This window comes from Electrophorus electricus, chromosome 3, assembly GCF_041902795.1.
Source record: "Electrophorus electricus isolate QZ-2024a chromosome 3, ASM4190279v1, whole genome shotgun sequence".
In the NCBI taxonomy this organism is placed as follows: Eukaryota; Metazoa; Chordata; class Actinopteri; order Gymnotiformes; family Gymnotidae; genus Electrophorus; species Electrophorus electricus.
Window position 1 is genome coordinate 7,426,602 of NC_137499.1, and position 21,704 is coordinate 7,448,305.

At 44.2% G+C, this 21,704-nt stretch overlaps 1 protein-coding gene across 6 annotated transcripts in view; it reads left to right on the forward strand.

Moving 5' to 3' along the window:
• lrp4 (low density lipoprotein receptor-related protein 4) overlaps window positions 1-21,704 on the forward strand; it is a 77,592-nt gene that overhangs the window by 13,120 nt on the left and 42,768 nt on the right. Inside the window, exon 2 of one of the 6 annotated variants that reach the window (XM_081710091.1) lies at window positions 9,022-9,079. The exons of the other annotated variants lie outside the window; for them this stretch is intronic. The gene's annotated coding sequence lies outside the window, so the exon portion shown is untranslated. The remainder of the gene's footprint in view (window positions 1-9,021; window positions 9,080-21,704) is intronic. 6 annotated transcript variants of the gene reach the window in all.

A 21,704-nucleotide genomic window follows, 5' to 3' on the forward strand; every position in this document is an offset into this window, starting at 1 on the left:
GGCTAGACTAACATATTCATTGAGCAGCCAGCTATTACGGAAGAGCAACTAGACCTCTAGCCTTCACTAATTAAAAGCTATTGACTCATACAATTCAATTAAGAATGTATTTGTGTGGAACCGTATTACAGGTGTTGTCACAGAACAAATTTACAGAAATCAGTGTACATCAGTTATTATTTCATAAACGACTGTCTCTGCTAGTTAGTTCAGTTTATGTTTGGTTTGGTTTATTAGTTTTGGCATACACTGTTGTTACCAGTTTAAAAGTCATATTGTTCTCTCATTTGAGTTTGGACCATTAGGGGTTGAGAGAGTGACCTCCAAAAATTCCCCTCTGATCTTGGTACACAGTTCTGACCATTGTGCTCAGCTAATGGTCAAATCCCTCTCTTTCCCCCGTCGTCTCCCTCACTTCTCTTAAAGGCTTTATAAAGTGAGGAAATGGCTGCTCAAAACAGGAAATAACTTCCAGGTCATTGAATGTGAGTTGAAGGGTCACTCCTGGGTCAATCCAATCATAAATTGTTTGACCCTTTCCCTTCCTGTTCTCCTAATGGATTTTATCTTTTGTTGGTTAAACACAATGAGTGTTTTTAAAGCAAATCTCAGTTTTAGGCTATTTTCAGACATCACTTGGTAACTCTTTACAGCTCTTTCTTCAGCATTCTCAATGGAAGACTGTATCTGTGCTTGCCTCCAGTTTAGTTGTATAGAGTGATCGGAGATGCTTTATCAGAAATGGGTGTTGGTGCCTAATTTAATGCCCCTGCAGACCAGCCCAGGCGGGGGACCACACTTCAGCTGCATGGTTGGACAGCTGGCCAGAGAGACATGCTGAATGCCAGCCGCTTTGACCACATTGTCTGCATTTTGGCTCTCCTGGGGAAACGACCCCAAAACTCCACCCACCCCCATTTTTTACTCTGCTCTGTCCTGTCAGCCACTCTCCCTGCAGTCAATAGGGGAAGTCCCTTCTGGGACCCCCTCATGCCGGACCCCTGTTTGAACACCGCCTTCCTAGAGGACCCCAGGTCTGTGCTCTTTTGTCCCCCTGCAAATAAGATCAGAGTTTTATTCCCTCTGCTCTTGTGCCGGCAGACAACCCACACTCTCAGGGTTGGAGTAATGGGCTTTGGCAGCCCTATCGATCATGGCTCCAACCTGCCCCCAAGAGATGTAGCTCTTGCGCATTCCCCAGAGGCAGCAGATTGGGGGAGGTCTTACTGATGACCCGATTGGGCCCCTGAAATACATGAGAATCGGTGGCACTGGTCTCTAGAGAGAGACCTCGGTGCACACCTGCAGGACAGACACAGCCAACCGACCCTCAGAAGACTATTTATCATGCAGCTATGCCAACCACCCTCAAACATCATTTAAACATTATATTTGTAACACGTATTGTTTTCTGACATTAGCTAAAGCAGGTAAATGTATTGATGAAACAAGGAAAATCAGTGTCTGTAGAAGCACTAACTTTGAATGTAGATTAGCTGCTCTGTTTGGGTGATGGCATTTGTTTAAGTGAAAATAGGGTTTCCCCATCATGCTCTACAAATGAATTTCTCCAAGGTCTTTCTGTTGGTAGAGACACAGGAAGCGGCAACTCTGAACAAATGGCTCTTGTGTCTCTCTCTGTTCTACCATTCTGGGGTCACTAACACAGACAGCAGACAGGAGGTCGAGCTCAAAGCCTCTGTCGAGTTCACTATATTGCTGGGCCTTTAATCCAGACTGCTCCAGGAAAGGTTGCAATGATTTGTGGTTCATTTCAGATCAATGTTCAAGTTCTGTTTTAACCCCCTCCATAAGATGTGACTTCAGGCCAAGTGCCATTTGTGCTGCTGGCAAGGCTGAGCGACGCTTTAGGTCAGGTAACGAGAAGTCTGGGTGTTGGGCTCCTTTGCGAGCAGATCTGTGTGTGCTGTTACCTGGTTTCCTTGATTGGCAGTTTGGGGAGTGGGCTTTGTGCATGTTATCTTATGTGGATTATTAGGAGGGCTTCTGAGTAAGAAACCAGTCTTTTGTGGTAAGCCTGATTATGTGGGGGGGGTTCCCCCACAGCCCTGAGTGCCAGCAGTGATCTCGATTGGTACTTTTAAGTAATTGTCAATGCTTATGTTAAAAGCATGAGGCAGGATTTTGCTGTTGCATGTGTCCCAGTAAAGCTACTTTTCATCAAAGTGTGAATGCGTTGTCAGTGTATGAGATTCTGTCTGTGTAGGAGTATACATCTTGTCTACAAGATTGAAAAGACTGAAAAGGTGACTTTGAAAATGTGTTCTTGCTGATATACTGATTAAAGCTGTCATTTACCCATTGCCGCAACTTATTGTCATCAGTTGTGACATAATGTGATTTCTTAAATTCATTTTTAACTGATAGGTTTTACTCCACATTCAAAAACACATGCTACATTGTAAAACATTAAAACTGTACAGTAATCCCTGGTATGTAAGAATAGGTAAAAGCAGAATATAGATGCACACAAAAGATATGCTATTTTTTGTTTGTTTGCATGTCTTTCACTTTTAATGCTGCTAAAAAATAAATTCTCCCCCCCCCCCCCCAAGATATTGGTTCACAAATTTTTGATCAGTTATTTTTTGGGCTGTCTCAGTAACCGTGTGCAGATTTAGTGTCATTTGAGTAGAGTCACTACACTTTCAGATGTATAAGAACACGCTTTATTTATATAGCATTATAGACGGCGCATGCAACTCTGTCTATATACGCTTTATATATGGCCTAGTACATTAAAGGTAGAACTAAAATAAGATAGAATAAATTATGATTGAACACATAAGATAGAAAAATAGAAATTTATAGAAGTCTAATAGAAATAGAAGTTAAAAATGGCTAGATTGTCAAGAGCCATCAGGATGAAATTCCAGAACTTGGGTCCATCAAAATGAAGGGCTGCCGTGTCTCTCTTTAGTCAGGTAGTAGGTATGACTAGCATGTTCCAGTGTGGAGCACTCTTGTGGAGACACTCATGATATTCAGTTCAGATGCAAAGGTCATGAAAGCTTATCTGTGGCTGTCCTGACTCTGCGGTCAGTCTCGTGCATGGTGTCCTGGCTCCATGGTCAGTCGCGGGCATGGTGTCCGGTGTCAGAGCTCAGAGAGTGTGAAGCACGTAGGCTAAGCTCCATTATAGTCCTGATTACACATGAGCCTATTGGTTGGAGCCAGAACACCTGTTCTTGCAGAACTTTCCTGCATCTGCCAAAACAGGGATTTTGCCCAAAGCATATCTTCAGGACAAGGTTTTCAATGGCAGGAAGAATTATAGGAAATGATAAATAACTAAAAAAAACAAACAAACCCTCAAATATAAGTATTGGAATAAAAGTGAATGTTAAAGAGCATTAGTGTGTTTTGTACTCAGTTTGACTTTGATTTGACTCTAAACTGAACATTTGACACCAGTATGAGTCATTGAAATGTGCTCTTTTCAGGCCAGCTTGTTTCTGAAGGTCTTTATTATAACTTTGTTTAGAGGATCTGTGGTGAATAGACCCATCTCTGACTCTGTCAATGTTTTGGCATGAAATTCTGGTATTTCCTACCTTCAACAGCCAGTCAATCAATCTTCCTCTGTCCTTTACCCCCTTCATCCATTTATGTGGCTCAGGTTTTCTCCAAGGTGAAGGCAACCAGTGAATGGAAGCATAAATAAGGAGAAAGTTCCACTACTTTTTTTTAAATAGCATGTTTAACTGTGGTTCTTTCTGGCCGTGCCTTCTTTTATAGGGCCCCCAGCACCCCTGCTGGGCATTGTGGGAGAAGCCCTCCTCAGTGGGGGCTTGTGGGAAAGGCCGTGGGCTCACTCATCACGGTTGACAAAATCAATGGAATGGCTCACAAATAGGGACCCCAGGAATCCGTCTGCCTCTGGAGCAGAAGAGGGGAGAGAGTGTGTGTTCTCGGCTGGGACAACTGCTCCTGCCCCAAGGGAGGAGTCCGGCATTTTACATTTTTGTGATCAAAGAAATGTTAGTTAATCATGTTGTGAGTATTTCCAACCTGCGCAAACCCATAATGCACAGACTGTCAGATTGGGTGGGGGGGAATAAAGGGGCTTTTGTTGGCCAGGAGGGTGTTTTGTTGTTGTTGTTGTTTAAGCTTGTGGGTTTATTGATGTGCTGATTAGGTTTGGGTTGATTGGCGCTGGCTGTAGCTTCTGAAGGAAGTTCATCTCACTCAGTTGGATCACGTGAGGGACCAGTGCCCACCTCAGTGCGGGCATTCACCAGGTACCAGTATCGTCTTTTCCGTTGTTTGACTTCATTGTTTGACCTTTACGTGTATGAGTAATCAGATTTTGTCAACTAATAGTGGACATGTGCCTTACCAGGTGTCAGTGTGGGCACCTTGCCATGCTGTAATGCAGTAGCATTAGTAGAGTTAGTTATGTGGATCAGCTGGTGGTGTTGCTGAGTGTGCGTGTGTTTCTGTGTTAGAGACAGAGAGGAAGAAAATGTGGCCATATATACTTCCATTGCAGTAGCACACTGATGTGACCTAACTCTGTCTCAAGTTCATTGCCTGTAGTAGTTCCGGCAAAAGTGTGTTTGTGTGTGCGGTGGGGGGTGGGGTGGGGGGGGGTGTATAATTAAAGACCCTTGAGTGAGGGGGCCCTCTCTCTGTTAGATGGATTTCAGCCCCCTTTAAACCCCACCCTGTAATCCCTTCTGGAACAAGCAAATTGGGCTTTTGAGGCTGTAAGAGGAGAAGGCCAGGAAGGGAGAAAGGAGAGGGCAAGCTATTTTAGCCATAGTGGAGCAATAGCTGGCTAATTAATCACATCCAAGCTCTCATGTAGGAAACACCGCATACACACATACAGTAGAACAGTGCCATTGGCACCGAGCAGGGCCCCCCTGCCTCTGCCCGCCTTTGTAAACGCGTTTGAAGAGAGCTTGCTGCGCCATAGCAGTGGGAGGATGAAGCCGGCAGTTTGGCAAATCAAGACATGCTGGAACAAGACTCTTTTGGAGCTTGTTTTTAAAATTAAGTTTGTCGCTCTCTGGTAGTGCAGTCTAATGTGCAAGCAGTTTTTCTGGGCAAAATTAAATGTCATTCACCTATTATGAAAGGTGTTGCCTTAAGCAAGCTAATGTCAAAAAGAGAACTAAGGAAACTCTGGGGGTTTTTTTGGTTGACAGTTTAGTATGCTGCCTAAATTTAATTTGACATTTGGGAGGACATGACTAATGATGGTCGTTCTGCTCTGCTCTCAGAATGAGGTTAAATTTGATATCACTTCTTCCAGAAATTGCATGCATGTTTATTTTTCAACCAAAAGGAAAAGATCACATCCACAGTAAAAAAAATTTATACTGAACATGCCTCTTCTGAAGCTTACATATTCTGTGAAAGGAAGAGAATTTATTATTATTATTTTTTTTACAGTTGATTTTTTTTTTTTTTACAGTTACTCCATCAATTCATTTTTAACTGTCAATTTCTTATTTTACCATTCCTTACCCATGGCCCTCAGTCAGTGGTTGGTTTGTGTGCGCATGTGTGGTTCTGAGCATGTGAGGTGAGGTGTACTTTACTTTACTTGTTTGATGAAATTTTCATGCCAGATGAATGTGCAAGCCCATTTCATCATCATCATTTCAGATATTTACAACACATGACCTCCCTCAAACTATCTATCTATCTATCTATCTATCTATCTATCTATCTATCTATCTATCTATCTATCTATCTATCTATCTATCTATCTATCTATCTTCTTATCTCTCTCTCTCATTCTGTATGTTTGGTTTGGCTTGGCATTAAACAAGAAAGCTGTTGTCTGACAGCAGTGCTCTGTGATTTTTAATTGTGCTCGTCAGTGATGTTTTTCTAATGGAGAAACGGATCCATCATGTCACTCTTTGATTTGCATATGAATTCTGAGTGCAGGAAGAGAGCAAAAATATTAAATAGGTCATTGCAGCTCACAGCAGAAACATCAACAGTTGCATCCATCTGCAGCCTAATCTGAATGTGTGGCACCACTTGTGTCGCAGTGCTATAATCCCATCAAAGGTCTGTTGGCATTTCACGGTGCTATAATCCCATCGGAGGTCTGTTGGCATGTTGCGGTGCTATAATTCCACCGGAGGCCTGTCGGCGTGTCGCGGTGCTAGAATCCCATCAAAGGTCCATTGGCATGTCCATGGCCTCATGACTCAGTAGAATGAGAGTGAAACTATATCCTGCATAGTCAGAGCACGAACTTCCTCACATCACATGTCTCCTCATCATTTGTCCTACCTCCTGCATCTCTGTTCTTTCTGTGAGCCTGATGCTTGATCTCTCGCTCCTCTGCAGCCAGAGATAGTTGATCTCTCATGGAACTGAAGAAGCTAGAGGTGGTGGATCTCTCTCTCTCTCTCTCTCTCTCTCTCTCTCTCTCTCTCATTCTCTCTCTGGAGCTGGAGGATGCATAGAGGGTTGACACCTCTCTCTCTCTCTCTCTCTCTCTCTCTCTCTCTCTCTGGAGGTGAAAGATGTGTGCAGGGTTGATCTTGCTCGCTCGCTGAAAGATGAATGAAAGGTTGATCCCATTCAGGGGCTGAAGGACTAACCCAGCTCATCACCTGTATGGACAATGATGTGATATTTTAGCTTTCTTTAAAGGGGGTAACCTGCTGGAAATGAAGAGGGATGTGTCATCTTTACATAACACCTTCAAAGTGCAGCTAATTTCCCACCCTATTGCTGGTAATCTCTTAACGCCCATCATCCCATGTTTCACTCACTCTCTCCCACAAGCACGCTTTGCACTTTTATTTATTTATTTTTATATGTTTCGTTTCTCTTGTCAAGGTGTCCTGCTGGAAAAAGGAAATTCATCAGAGAAGAGCAAGAAGGTTCTTTTTAATGTGGCACCAAATGAAATTTTGCACAAGGATAGAAATAGAAGGAATGCACTCAGGCTTTAAAAGATGAATGCAATTTTCCTTGTATGTGTTGTTTTTCTTGTTGTGTGGTGGTGGTGGTGGTGGTTGTTGTTGTTGATGATGATTTCCCATGAAACGGCAATTAGAGGACAGTTCATCCGTTGGTCCATTACTGCAGTGCTCTTGAAGCACAGCCCCTTTTGCTTCCCAAAATACCTGGTTGCCTGGTTAGCGGTGTCGGGCAGGGACAAGCACTTCGCAAAGAGGAGTGAGGTTATTTGTAGCTTCAGCTCGTTGCTAAGACACATCAGTCGCAGTGTCTCTTCTCGCATTGAAACAGAGACTGTTTTTCTTTCATCTCTAGAGCACCCCCCCCCCAGCTCTTTCACCACTACCACCTCCACCCACACCCCCACCCACACCCAAATCCTAACTGTTTTTCAGAGGGATGGCATCTTTCTGATTTTAGTTTAATCATCTGGTCTGTTTAAGATTTCTCACGATAGTGGAAATGAGCATGTTTAGATTCCATGACTGAACCGAAGCCTTCTCTACCACTACCCACTCCTTGTCCTTTTGAACCAATCCTTTTTAAATGTTGATAATGTAGCCAAAGATATTAAAAAAATATACTCAGGAAAATTATTAAAACTGTGGTTGAAATCATTTGGAAGCATTTCATAGACATCACTTACTGAATTTCTGAAATGTCCGTGGTGGTTATTTGTTTGACAGATCATCCGTAACTGGGTTTTTTCTGGAGTTGTGCATTCTTTACCGGGGGGTGTGGGTGAGTGGTGGTGGGGGGTTAAAGGACAGTGGGACCATTTTACATGGCTTCAGTGTTCCATGCTATAATTAGCAGCATCCTTCAGAAGGGAGCATGGCGGATGCAAGAGTCCGAAGAGCCCGAAGCCTATCATGGACCATCGCCACACAGCTGAGGGAGATGATGACTGCGGGTCAGAACCAGAATTACTCCCGGCTGACAAACGCTTTAAACAAACGTACCACTGAAAGAAGCTCTGGTTCTAATTTGCACTTGAGCTTGAATTGGCAAGAAGGCATTTTGAGAAGCTGATGTATTGTATTAAAGGTATATATTCACAGTGCCTTGTGGCTCATGTGGGCATATTGTGAGCATAAGTTGCTCCAGCTGATTATGGGCAGTCTGCCATGGGTGGTGAGGGGGCTGCATGCCCACTCTGGCTTTCTGCTCCTCCTAAACACCCTCTGCTGAGATGTTTGCTGAGATGTCCCAAACAGCAGGTTTCTGTTGAGCTTCACGTCACTTTCTTTCACATACTGTTGTCTCATAGTCTGAGTCTGAAATAGATTCAAATAGAATGTTTTTTCTCCTCTCTGGAGACTTTATTCTTCTCGTGTCCAGCTCAGTGTCAGTTCATGTAACCAGACAAACAGAATACCCCCTTTAAAAAAAGCAATACTGGGAGCGTCTATGCACCAGTGACAAATGAGGAACTAAAATGAATCGCATGGCATCAGAGACTGCTCTCTGGGCGATTGACTGCCAGAAGTGCTGGAAAATGTATCTGCTCTGATGTTCGACGGGAGGGTGTTTCTTCACACTGATGGCTCATTCTACTTTATACTTGGCTTGATGGATAAGTTCATATTTAATATTGACCAAAACTCCCATTATCATTATCGATTTTAGGCCCCCCCTGCCCTGAGTGCGGTTAATGTAATGTCTGTATGTTTCTCCTGCAATGGTCCGTCAGTTTGTCTAATCTTCCTCCTCTAATCTATCTTTCTCTTCTCTATTTTTCTCCCCCTTTTTAAAAACTGTAACGTGATCATAACACCCTAGACTCCATGTATGTATGAACGTTTTTGTAGAGTTTGTACACTTTTAGGCTGATTTTGTCTCCCTTTCAATACAACATTTTATTTTTCCACAATGCATTTTTAAAATGCAACCAGTGCAAAGGGGGGGGGGGGGGAATCAAATCAGTTTGGTCAGTTTGCTAAACTGTAATATTTCTAAACTCAGATTTAGTGCCTTTTTTCTTTCACTCTATAACATGTTTGACACACAATTTAACTAGATTTGATGGGGTCTAAATAGATTTCCACTCTCTTTTCCATCCAGGAATGCAGAAGGGCAGAGGGTGTATTTGCGGGAGAGAGAATCGTGGGATATGTAGTTGGTAAGTGGTATTAGACAAGGGCTTTCTTGTTGTAGCAAACACTCATTTTAGTATACTAGAATTTCTCTGCAGTCTTAGCACAATATGGATTGTTGCGAAGCAGTCTGCCTAAATATGCATAGCTGGCATTATAAATGCAAGCCAACACATTCCAAGAATAACTTAGGTCATTAATTTCCAAATGCCCTAAATTTATTGTAGCTTGTGTGTTAATGGCACAGCTCCTGTGTCACAGCACCAGTCTACCCTATTAAATGCTGCAGTTAGAAATAGAATAGATTCAAATGAGAAAGTTAGAAATGTAGAAAACTTTTTGTTACATTTCAAACAAGCAGATAAACAGAATTGCCTGTAGTAGCACTTTTTCATATCGACTGTCTATGTTTAGTCAGCTCGATTCTTAAGGCATTACTCTGATGTTTCAGAACACTTGTGCCAATAACAAAAGGCTTTTCTTTGCTGTGCTAAGAAAGGTTGAACAACTTGCTCTCAGCTCTCCTGCTAACTCCCAAGCCCTCTCTTCATGGGACGCTTCAGAACATTTGACCACTCCTGGTTTTTGGAACTCCTATTTTTGAAAGGAGTCACGGGGGGGAGGAGGTGGAGGAAGATAGAGTGTGTCCTTTTTCAAAGAGGATGACAATGACTGTTGGGTCTAGCCTACCGGGAGGCTAACTCTGAAGCCAGATGAGGTTTGAACGTTTTTGTTTTGTTTTGTTTTTTCCTTCACGTTTCTGCAAGTGCTTGACAGGTGAAATACTGTGGGAACTCTAGGGAGGTTTTTAAATGCTTTCCCTTTCCACTTTGTGTGCGCTTACAGACGCATATTGAGAGTTCAATAGCGCAGTAGGAAGCAGCTGTCAGAGTTTAGCTTCAGAGCTTCCAAAAACCAAGGAGAAAAAGGCATCTTATACCTAATCTGTGAATTTCATTTGAAATTGCTCTGGTTTTTAACATAACCTGATACTTAAGCTACAAGAAAAGGCATTGTGTTGTGAAGCCCAAAAAAAAGCTTTTCTCTGGGTTGATAAAATAACTTCAAAGGTCGCTTTATTCGTTGTTTTCTCAGGCGAAAGCGGCGTTTCCCCAGTGGAATGGGAAATGGAGGTGTCAATTGTCCGCCCTAAATGACGCCTTAGCGATTGGCTCGTTGCTCTCAACGCCTCACTCGGTAATTGTCCAGGCCTTGCCAGAACCTCGGGCCATGCCGACCCAGCACGGCACTGCTGAGGTGGTGGGGGGGTTGGTCCTTGGCTGTGAGGTGTTGGGTGCGGAGAGCCCAGAAAAGATTCACGGCGCTCCGTGTGCACTTGAGAAGATTTGTGCAACGGGGCAGGTCACCCAGGGGCCTGAGAACACCATGGAAATGTGTGCCGCCTCATGCCCCCTGCTTCCTCCATTTTGCTTAGCTTGTTTGTGTGGCTTCAACCACAGAGCGGTAGAGGTGGAGTTAGTGGTGCTGCAGGAGGTGAATAAACCATGGTGTTAGTGCTGGGCTGGAAAAAAGTGTGTGTGTGTGTGTGTGTGTGTGTGTGTGTGTGTGTGTGTGTGTGTGTGTGTGCAAGAAAGGAGAGAAGAGAGAGATGAATTGTTTAGGGTAGGCACATGGCAGGCGCTATTGTTAATCTCCCTCTGTGGAGCGGAGCAGGACAGGAGTGTTCACACGGCACTCACAGGAGTCCCGCTGGGCTCCCCTAGAAAGGGGCCTTTGCGGCTGGTAAAGAAGTCACAGGTCCAGCTATGGTGCCTTGCTGAAGGGGAGTGGAGTTCTGCTCTCTCTTGGTTTCTTTTCAGAAAGGAAGTGGGCAAATATGTTTAAAGGAGCAGACTGTGATCAATTTGATACTCACCAGGAGATTGGAAAGCTTTAATGAAATGAGGAGTGCAACGCTGTCCTGAAATATCTTGATGTATGGTGCTTGTGTAGTCAGTTTACTGGTCATCAATTCCAAGGGTGTAGCCACACACATTTTTACGTTGCATGCACTTTTTTTCAATTCTGGGGTCAAGGTTTGATTTTTGTGTTAAAAAATGTATTGATTCTCTGAGCTATAACCATATACCACACGGATTGGGTTCACTTAGAAAAATATATTTCAAAACAAAATATTGAAAAGTACTTCAAGGCCAAATGTAATCTTATGAAAACAATTCCAAATCCTGAATGTCATCACACAGAACTTTACACAGGATTTAAAAGACCCTTGGAAGAGACAGAAGTATTGACCATAAAATATTTTATTTCAATATATTGTGTTAAACCTTTTTCTATACTATGTTGAAAACACTCCACCTTTTAATACCTAGCATCGTACTGGTTTATTCATTTTAGGGTTTTTTTTTCTTTAATGGGACCGTGTGCTATTCACTGACCCCTGGCAGAGGTGTACGGATGAGTCTGCCACCTTGAAATCTGAAGCATGAGAACAAGTTCAGCTCTAACAAAGCATGTCTCTGTCTACCAGCGAAAGCAGGTGCCCTGTCACTCCTCCGCACCACCTTTCCTTTCCCCTTGGCTCAGACAGAATGTGCACGAGAGCGTCTGGCCTGGACTGTTGGCCGGGAGGATAAACGCAGGCGTAGCACCCGTCTGCTGGCACTGAGCACTCCTAAGGGCCAGGCATTGGTAGATGTTCCAGTTTGGTTCACGGCTCTTGGTGTTTCATTAGGTTATACATGGAAATTAGGGTTAGTTTTCTTGATGTTCATTCAACCTTCTCTAATCACTTGTTAATGTTTTAGTTTTAGCTGGGTTTTTTTTTTTAGCTTAGAGGTTTGAATGTTCTCCCAGCCATTATAATGTTGTTCTCTTTGGCTTGAATCCCTTAAGCCCCCACCCTCACCCAAATGATCAAAACATGATAAAAGACCATCAGTAAACTGCTCAAGGTGGGGGGATAGTTAAACAATTGAACGTTTCTAAACCAAATTAAAAGTTTCACAGCTTTCACTAGACTAGAAAGTCCTGCTGCTTCATCGGGGATGGCTGGTCTGTAGTGATGCTGTGCTGAGTCGTGTAGTGATGCTAAGTCCACTCGTTTCTTAATCTTACTGACTGCAGATTTGGGGGCACACAGGAAAGATGTTTTCTGTCCATATGTGCTGCTTCGGTAGTTTGCCTCATTAGGGCTTAAACTGATAAAGCAGTGTAATGGATGTTAGATTGGATTTTTCAGTCTGTCTTGCCGTCCCCTCTTGAGCTGTTTATATTTGATTTGTGGTGAGTGTTAATGTGTTGGGGGAGGGATCTGAGGACCTGATTCTGTGACTGAAGAAAGAGAGAGAAAATGTGGATGTGAGTATCGGATGTGTTTTGGGTGTTTGTGTGTGTGTGTGTGTGTGTGTGTGCATTTGAGAGAATGCATGTTTAAACCCAGTAGAAGCAGTCCTCATGGGCTGGAATGGGGGGGGGTTGGCCCCTAGTACTGAGCCAGTATGCCTGGCCTCTGACAAAAGGCTCATATAGCAGACTACAGTCTCTCTCCACAGGCCTCTGTGGTCAGCCCAACTGTAGCCAGACAGTTGGGTTTCACTGGCATTCCACACATACGCGCACACACGTGCACACACATGTACACACACGCATGCACACACACGCATGCACACACACACACACACACACACACACACACACACACACACAAATACACATATGCACACAGGAAAAATATGGACCTTGGAGTAAAAAAGAGAAAGTCATAAAAAAGAAAGAGAGAAGACACTGGGAGGGAGAGAGACATTCGACTACTGGAAGGCTTTCGGAGAAGTTGAGAAACGCGGTCCCATTCCCACGGATAATAGTGAAGAATGTGACCTACAGAAATACCATTCTCAGTTTGGAAGACAGAGGTGTCCACTGTCTTATTGCATGAGTGACCTCCCTCTCCAAACCGCCCTCTACCTGTAACTGTCTAAGGAACGTCTTTCCTCACTCTTGCTTAAAATCTCTTGTCATTCGGATGGTTATTTATCTCCAGCTCACACACAAATCTCTTCCTTCTCTGTGTGCTGACTCCACTGAAGGGTTATTATCTGACAGAAATACAGTCTCGAATTATCCAGCAAGAAAATTGCTTCCTGCCGACTGGTGCGGACACGGAACAGTGTTATTCTGGTAGTGTCACTGACTGCTTGTGCTCGGAAGATGTTTATCTCTTTTGTTTTGCTGTTGGTAAAATGTTTACCATTGTCAAAAGCACAAATCATGGCGGGGTTGCCCTTCAGGTGTCATCACGAGCATTAAAACAGCTTTTCTGAGGTACAGGGTTAGCAGGGCCTGAGTTTACTCATCCTTCTCAGTCCAGTTTGAAGTGTATTATCTGTGGGCATGCCTTTGTGCATATGCAGATGTATACGGTGTGTGCACGCTCATGTGAGTGGGTACAGTCGAACCTCGCTGAAAGGACAGTCCTGACAGTGAGGGCCCCTCAGACAATCTGGGGATTATGGTGGGTTTGGCTTTGGGGCTGTCTACTCAGCACTTGATCCATAGTACCCTCTGCTTTTTCCAGCAGGGTGAGTGGCCCTGTAGGGAAGGGGCGTGGTCACCAGCAGAGCAATGGGTGGAGTATTTGCTCAGACTGAACACGTTGCTCCCTTTCTGCTCTGAGCTGCTTCACTTTTGTAGTTGGCTTGTCCTGATACTTGACAACAACTTGTCCTAAAACCTGACTTGGCCTCTTGGCACTGTGTACATTGGCAGGGAGACCTAATGCTTTGCAGAGCTGAGATATTTTCTATTTCTTAATTGTATACACACATCCATACTACAGGGGCTGGTTTTAGTGGCCAATTTCTGTAGTGGGATGGGGATGGCTGCTTCAGTAGTTGGAGGACCTTTTGTTGGGTTGGCTGTGTGTCTGTGTGTGTCTTTGTGTTATGATCCAAGTGTCTGTTCACTGCTTTCTAGATTCCAAGGTTTCTCAACACTATTTCATACCAGCAGACATGTCCAACCTCCTTTAAACTCTTAAACACCCCACACACACACTTTAGCCCTCTGTTCCCCTATGTGCTTAGGTACACGTGCACACACAAAGACCACCCCCACTCCATCTCAGCTCTTGCCCCAAGTTTTACACTCCATTTAAAACACAACCACACAGGCTTTTACACAGGCTTCTGCAGCTTTTTGTGCATGCGCGTGCATGTGAGCTTGTGAGCGTGTGTGCATGCGTGTTTCTTTTCATGTATGGTTATACACTACCTTAACCTCAGTCACTGAAAAATGAACAGTCTTTCCTATTCTGGTTTAAAAACTTAGTCACTTTTGAAGACCTTTTTTGGGTCTCGATGGGGAAGGATTTTCATTGGTATTTGTACATAGTGGGGACGTTTTTGCACACGCACACCTGCTCCTAAGTTCTCCCGCACTGGTTCTGATGTTAAATATGTGATGCACCTAACTGTCTTCTGCTGAAAGGCTAGAGTTAGTCTGCCCGCTGCGATTGCCCCCCTCCGAATAGAGTGCTGCCCATGTTTAAAGAAGCCCACACGTGTTGCTCTGCTGGAAAAAAATTTTTTTCATACACTGCAGCTGTTCTGGACACTCGTGGGGTGGGGGTGTCTATGGTACTCAGCCACTGTTCAAACAGAGTTCTGGACAATGACTTTCTCTGTACCCATACAGGAGGAGGATGAGATGAGGGGGAGGAGGTCAGTTAGAATTTCCTGAACATGGCAGGGGGCCGTGTGTGTGTTAAGCAGCGCTTCCTGATCTCACAAAGTCATCGTTAACAGGTTCATTAACAGCACCCTGCTTCTTCTGTCTTTAACTTCAGTGTCTCTCACACAAAGAAAAATGGAGAGTGAGTGAGAGAAAACGAGAGAGTGAAGGTGGGCGTGTGTGTGTGTTCCCCACACTCAACCACAGCCAAATGTGGCAAGCTGCTGCCTTCCCTGCACAGAACCGCTTTGACAAGGTTCACATCCCTGAAACAAAGACTTCTGTGCATTTGAGGAGTGTGCACAACTTCTGGAGATTTAGAGACCGCCCCCTTCCCAACTCCATCTTCTCACCCAGGAGCTCTCTCCCCACACTGCAAACCCAGATAAGTTCTAGATTCGTCAATCTCTTTAAAAAAGGATGACTGCTGGAAATTAACTGAAATGACAATCCTGGACCTCTCCCCCACCCTGCATTGGAAAGGAGTTCTTTGTTCCACTGAATTGTGTCCCATCAGTTCACTCTAAAGACTCTGGCACTGGGACCTACTCTGACAGCAGATCTTTCCTCTTTGCCCCTCCTCTGCACTGGCACCACCTGCCTTCCAGCACTTTTTCACCCGCATATCACCCACTGCTGTTCAGCTGATGCCACTTGCTCAGTTGGTTTCCACAGAGAGGAAAGTGACACCGAGTTGTGTGAGAAGTGAGTGTGTCTATCAGTCTGTCTTTAAGTCTGTGGGGTAAGGGTTTAACGGGCTTCGAGTTTTAACTTTGGACAGACATGAATTAAAATAAAAAAATCTCAGGGGCAGATAGGTAATTCATGGGCTGGAAATACATCCACAGTCCAACATGCACTTCCGTGTGCACACAAGGATGAGGTATTGGCATGCTGCTTGTCAACTGCTGTAACCGGGAGCAACAGTAACTGCAGCGACCATACGCTGCGGAGACGGAGGGCTCTGAGGGGTTCCAGATGTGCTGGTTTTTCAGGAGTGAAGGAGAGGGAAATGGGGAGATGGGTCGGTGTTTGGACCTGATGACGCGCTATTATTTGAATAAACAATCAGCCTTGTTAGAGTAATCCAGTCTCACCCACAGTACCTCACCAGTGCACTTTGTTTCACAAACAAGAATACTGGGACAGAATAATAAAAATCCCACTTAGCTCACAATTTTGCTATTTGCCGACACTGAAATGCTCCATTTTTGTCTTGTAATAACTGCAAATCCTTTGGATATCTATTCAAGTCAGTTCAAGTCATGTTTATTCATATAGCTCATTTCAAAATAATTGTACTTGAGTGCTTAACATCCACTAAAATATATACCTAACATTAAGAATAAGAATATTGCGTGAGATGCACATACGTAAGGTAAATCCAATCAAATCAAAGTAAAAGTAAAACTACGGAAATTCTAAGTTTAGAATAATACACTCCGACAAAATGTGAACATGCTTAAGTGGACTCTTTTGCAGAGAGAGAAAAGGTATGCTTTTATGTTTTTATCTGATATTTAAAAGTAGTGAGAGGGCACCTAATGAGTTGAGGTGTGGGAGGAGCTGGAGAGAAGCCATAATTACCCTTCATCTTTAGGTGGGATTGAGGGGCAGAGGACTAATAGCTCAGAAGATCTAAGAAACCTGACTGTTGCATGATGGAGTAGATCAGTACAGAGATGAAGAACTTTAAAAACAAACCAAAAACATCCAAACATTTTACAGGTAACCAGTGAAGTGTGGCAGGTATGGGGAAATCAACCCCATGACAAACCTGGATGCAGCATTTTGTAGTAATTGTGGACAGGATGGATGTGATTTGTGTAACCCCCTTATACAGTGAGTTATAGTAAGGAGGACAAATAAAGTTTTCCAGTAAAGCATGACAAAATGCATAAATGAAAAATTGTTTCCAGATCTTTAGAGGAGAGAACTGATTTTTATTTAGCTATTATCTGTAGATGGAAGAAGCGTGATTTCACAGTGGTGCTAATTCATAAAATTTCAATGAGGTATCAAAAGGTTACTAACTTGTGTTCAAATATTTGCAGAGGGAGGTCCTAACTTATCCTTTACATTGCTGATAGTCAGGAGAGCGGACCACGGAACTAAGAGACTTAGCATGGAAATAAAAGACAGCCCAAGATGGAGTGCTGGGGAACTCCACAAGTGATTAATGCTGGAGAAAGAGAAACCACCAATATTAACAAAAGACAGCTATTGGAGAGATTGGAGTTAAACCAGTAGTTCATAACAGAGCCTGGAGTTACTTACACACACACACAGAGCGAGAGAGAGAGAGAGAGAACCCAGTTCATAACAGTGCCTGGCCTCCCTACTTCATGTCAAAGATGATTCTAAAAATGCTGAGATTGACAGTATCAGTGCGTTACCCTGCCTCGGTCCTAGGTGAAACCTGGACACTGTACAAACCACAATTCGCCTTTAATAGGAACAAAAATGGCATAGATGTTATGTAAAAAGCTTTTGCACAGCAAAAGCTCTGGCCTGCATTTATTAAATAAAAGTTTATAATCGGTACCAAAAAGGCATGGCAGAATACAAACTGATTAAGTTTAGATAAATCAGTATTACAATACACACTAAAAAAATTAATACCTGTCAAATACATTTACAAACCCAATACTTTAGTAACCATAACTTTTAATATTTTATCTGTTAAAATAGCACCCTTCCTGCTGTCACACAGCTTTCCTTGGGTTCACCATTCTGAGCCCCCACCTCAGCTCCATGCTCCTGCACTGTGAGGATGGGGCTGTTGGGAGTGTCATGTCTGTCTCCGGTGCGCCCACTTCCTAGTGAGCGAAGAAACGCAAGTTCCTCTGTTGGAACTGACAGTCAGTTGGTTGCTGGTCTTAATTGGTGGTGTTGGATGCCCTGCCACACCTGCCGCAGGTGGTTGTTGTTGTTGTTGTTGTTGTTGTTGAAGTGGTCTTCAGTATTCCTCTTGTAGGCCTCTCTATCCTCCCTGATACCTCTGTTCAGGTTGATTCTAGAAGTGCTGTGTAAAGCTTTGTTGCCAGACGTGAAGGTGCAGTTATGGACCTCCTTTTTCATTCAGGGCTTCTGGTTAGAGTATACCCAGATATGTTGTTGACTGGCATTTCTATACGTAGCAGAGTACACTTGTTATGCAGTCCTCCAGGTCCTGGTCCTCAAAGTCCCCTTTAGTCCTGTCTGAGCAATGCTGGAGCTGCTAGGAAACTCCTTCAGGAGCTAAGCTTAAAAACAAACAGACCATTCCCTTCAAACCTTCATTAATAGTTCCTGAAGACAAAAATTCTTATTAGCACTAAATATCAGACGCCGAAATACTGGACTAGACCACTGACATACTGGACTAGACATACTAGACTAGACTATGTCAGCAATGTCCTTTGTTTGCTTGAATGGCACCAACATAGTGGTTCAGCTACTTAAATTCTGTCATCACAGCGAGAGCACAAACATGTCAGCAAACCCATTTAGATATTTCCCAGACCAGTTTAAAGGGAGAAGCATAAACATAAAGCAACGTTTTACCTTAATAGAAGTGAGACGAACACAGTCGTTGGCTGGGGCAAACTCTCTGCCATACACACTGCAACTTCCTCAGTCCCAGAAATATACCTATACAAATGCCATTCTACCTGTCTGGTGCTAATTTCTTACAACTATTACACATATGCATTGGAGGTAATGCATACATTGTATGATTATTAAAAGATATTACTTCATTAACTAACTTTAAAACAAGTATGGCAGGGTGATCATTGTTACCCACAGTGTTTTTTCAAATAAAAGGCTGCAGTCAGATCCAGAGGTAAAATTGCTTCCAGAATCTACAGACAGGTGTAAGTTAGTAGAGACCTTTAGCAGTACTGAATCTGTGCTGTGAGTTTGCCTAAACCAAACAGATGTTGTTGTTGTTGTTGTTGTTGAGTCACTTTTATGGTGTGGAATAATTTTTGTTTGTCACTTAATACTGCAGTCCTGTCTGTCAGGCTTCCTTCGCTGCAGAAACAGAGACCTGGTTCCCCGACAGCAGCCACTGTTTTGATAGCACCGTCATCATCTGGAGAAGCAGCTGTCATTCAGTACGGGTGGCTGGAGCTTGTTTTATGGATTGGAGGTGGAGAAATGTGGAGGGGTGGGTGAGGAGGAAAATGGGGTGTATACTCTCTTCTTTTTTTCGCTCCAGCACTGCGATGTTCTGCCTGCTGTGTACTTTTTCCTCAGGCATTCTTGTCAGCCACCTCGTTTCTACACTTGCATGATGCTTTGCTTTGAATGAACAAAAATGGACCCTCTCTTTCTCACGTGCACACTCACACACACGCTCAGGCCCTCCACAGTGTCACTTGGGAGGTCTGGTTGTAATTAATGGTCTGACTTTTTCTGTCCTTACCGAGTGACCACCATGCAAAAGGTGGGTGGGTGTTTTTGTAGATGGGGGATTGTTGCCTGCGTGCGTGTGTGTGCGCGCGTGCGTGTGTGTGTGTGCGCGCGTGTGTGTGTGTGTGTGTGTGTGTGTGTGTGTGTGTGTATAATTGGGGAGGGTGTTAAAGTGAAAAGTCGGATACACAGAACCTCCCGGAGCCTCAGCCAGTACCAGCTGTCTGCTGAGTCCATCGCCTTTGCAGTGCCAGCGTGTGAAAACGCACACGTGCCCACACCCTACAGGTACCCGGCATCTGCAGCAATCCTGCTGTCCGCCGGAGCCCCCACATGGCAGTATGGGGCCCCAGACTATTGTCTGGCCAGGTAAGAGGCGCCAGGTTTTTCCTCTTTTCCCCCCCTACCCAGCATCCCTGGCGGCGGGTTTAGGCTGTGGCCCACCTCTCCCCTCCACTGTAGATACAGCAGAGAGAGAGAGAGAGAGAGAGAGCGAGAGAGAAAAAACACATCTGAAGGAATGAACGATGTGACCTGCGGGTTTCTTTCCACGGGGGGACTGAGCGGTGCTTGAGGTTTTTGCCGTCGGCTTGGCCCCTGCTGTTCCCACCACTGCGGTTGGATTTTTGCGATTCTTTGCTGGCCGGCGGGTGGGCAGAGCGCGTGCAGCAGGGTGGTCGAGGCTCCCTGGGCTCGTCTCCGAGCCAAGGGGACCACCCTTCAGGCTCCAACAGCCCTTCCCCCTGGAACCTGTCCCAGCGCCAATGTACACAACGGAATTGATGTAGTGTTATATTATTCATTACTTATGAATGCATCAGGAGGCAGCGTCTTGAGGTGGTGGCAGTTACAATCTTGGAAAGTTTGGTTTTGAGTAGGTTTTTTTTTTTTTTTCTTGGCAGTGTGGGGAGTTTGTGAGAAGTTGGCTTGTAACTTGTGTGGACTGCTGGCTGGGTGTGTGTGTGCATGTGTGGAGATGCACTATGACTTTGAGTAAAGAATAAAAGGATTTTGGCACAGAAAAATGTAAAACAGACGTGTGTGTGTGTGTGTGTGTGTGTGTGTGTGTGTGTGTGTGTGTGTAAGAAAAAAAATTATAGCTGCATGGGTGAAATCTGGAAAAAGAACAAGGTGGAACCACACACACAGAGCAAGCACACACAGGGGTGAGTGCAGGTGACATTCTATCTCTTCTGTCTTTTCTTTCCTTTTTTAAGCCTGGTTGTCATGGTGGCTTCCACTGAAGGCATTTTTGCAGCCGTCCATTGGTGCAAGTGCCTTCTGGAGAAGAGAATGTATGGTTATGAGAATGCTGCCTGCTAGTTTTATTTTTAAGGTATTATTATTGTTGTATTGAAACACACTGGTCATGATTTAAATACGAGCAATTCTCACTCTGTCTCTTTCTGTTGCTCTGTCACTGTGAAAGCCTGGCCATTTTGTCCTGTGTGTTTTTAAGCAGTTGTCGCTCCTGATGGCTGTTCACTGTTCTCTGACAAATGCTTGGCTCCTTCATGTGGCTAAGCATGACCCAATGCCTCAGAGAGGCAGACCCTCATTTAAGTTGGCAAAAGGTGTGTGTGGGTGTGTGTGTGGGTGTGTGTGTGTGTGTGTGAGGAAAAGAGGGAACAGGAATGCACTCATTCTCTTGCTAGCAGCTGCTTTGACTGGTGCACATGAGTTCTATAAAAAGGAATGGTGGAAGAAACTGGTCTAGCCTAGTCTAAATCACATACACACACACACACACACAGGACTTTGCTTGGGAAACCTAAACTGATGTGTGCATCTGCAGTGGGCCGGGCACTGGTGGAATATGAAACATCAGAGTGCTGGCAAGCATTAGTGAGTGATAGGAATGACAGATTTAAGTAAAGAAATAAAGATTTGTGAGAGATTCCATTTCTTCACGGATACATACCACATGTAGCATTTTAGCATCATGTCGCACGCTGAGCATTGCTTTGTCAGTTATTTTTGGCATTGATGTGAAATAAAGGATTCATTTAAAGAAATTAAATGAAGATGAGAGTGGGAGTGAGCGTGGGAGAGGGAGGAGTCATTAATTGAGTGGAGTAAAAGTGTTGCTGTATTGCCCACATTAGAAGCCCCTGGGTTGTGAGATGTCATTGTGTGGAGCCCAATAACTCCAGAGAGCCTCCTCCTCCCCCTCCTATCTGTACTCCATGCCTCCTTCTCATAGCCACTCCTCTTCGTGCGCTCTCAGGGAGTGAGACGGGAAGGGGGAGAAGACCAGCTTTACACACCCTCTTAACTGAACTTCATCGAGCTCTTAGTATTTACAAACATCTCACTTAGTATTTTGCATGTGACGCCTGTGCATTCTCACATGCACACACATGCACACAAAAAAAAACAAAACAACCTCAGTGCTGCTTACTGGACACATTGAAACTGAATCTGCAGTGAAACCCTTTATGCATTCATTGTGCTATGAGCAGTCTCCTGTGTCGTATTACATTACGACCCCCGTGTGACACGGGCGTCATAGGTGTCAAATCATGAAATACCTGCCAGGACCCAGCTGTGCTGTATTGACTC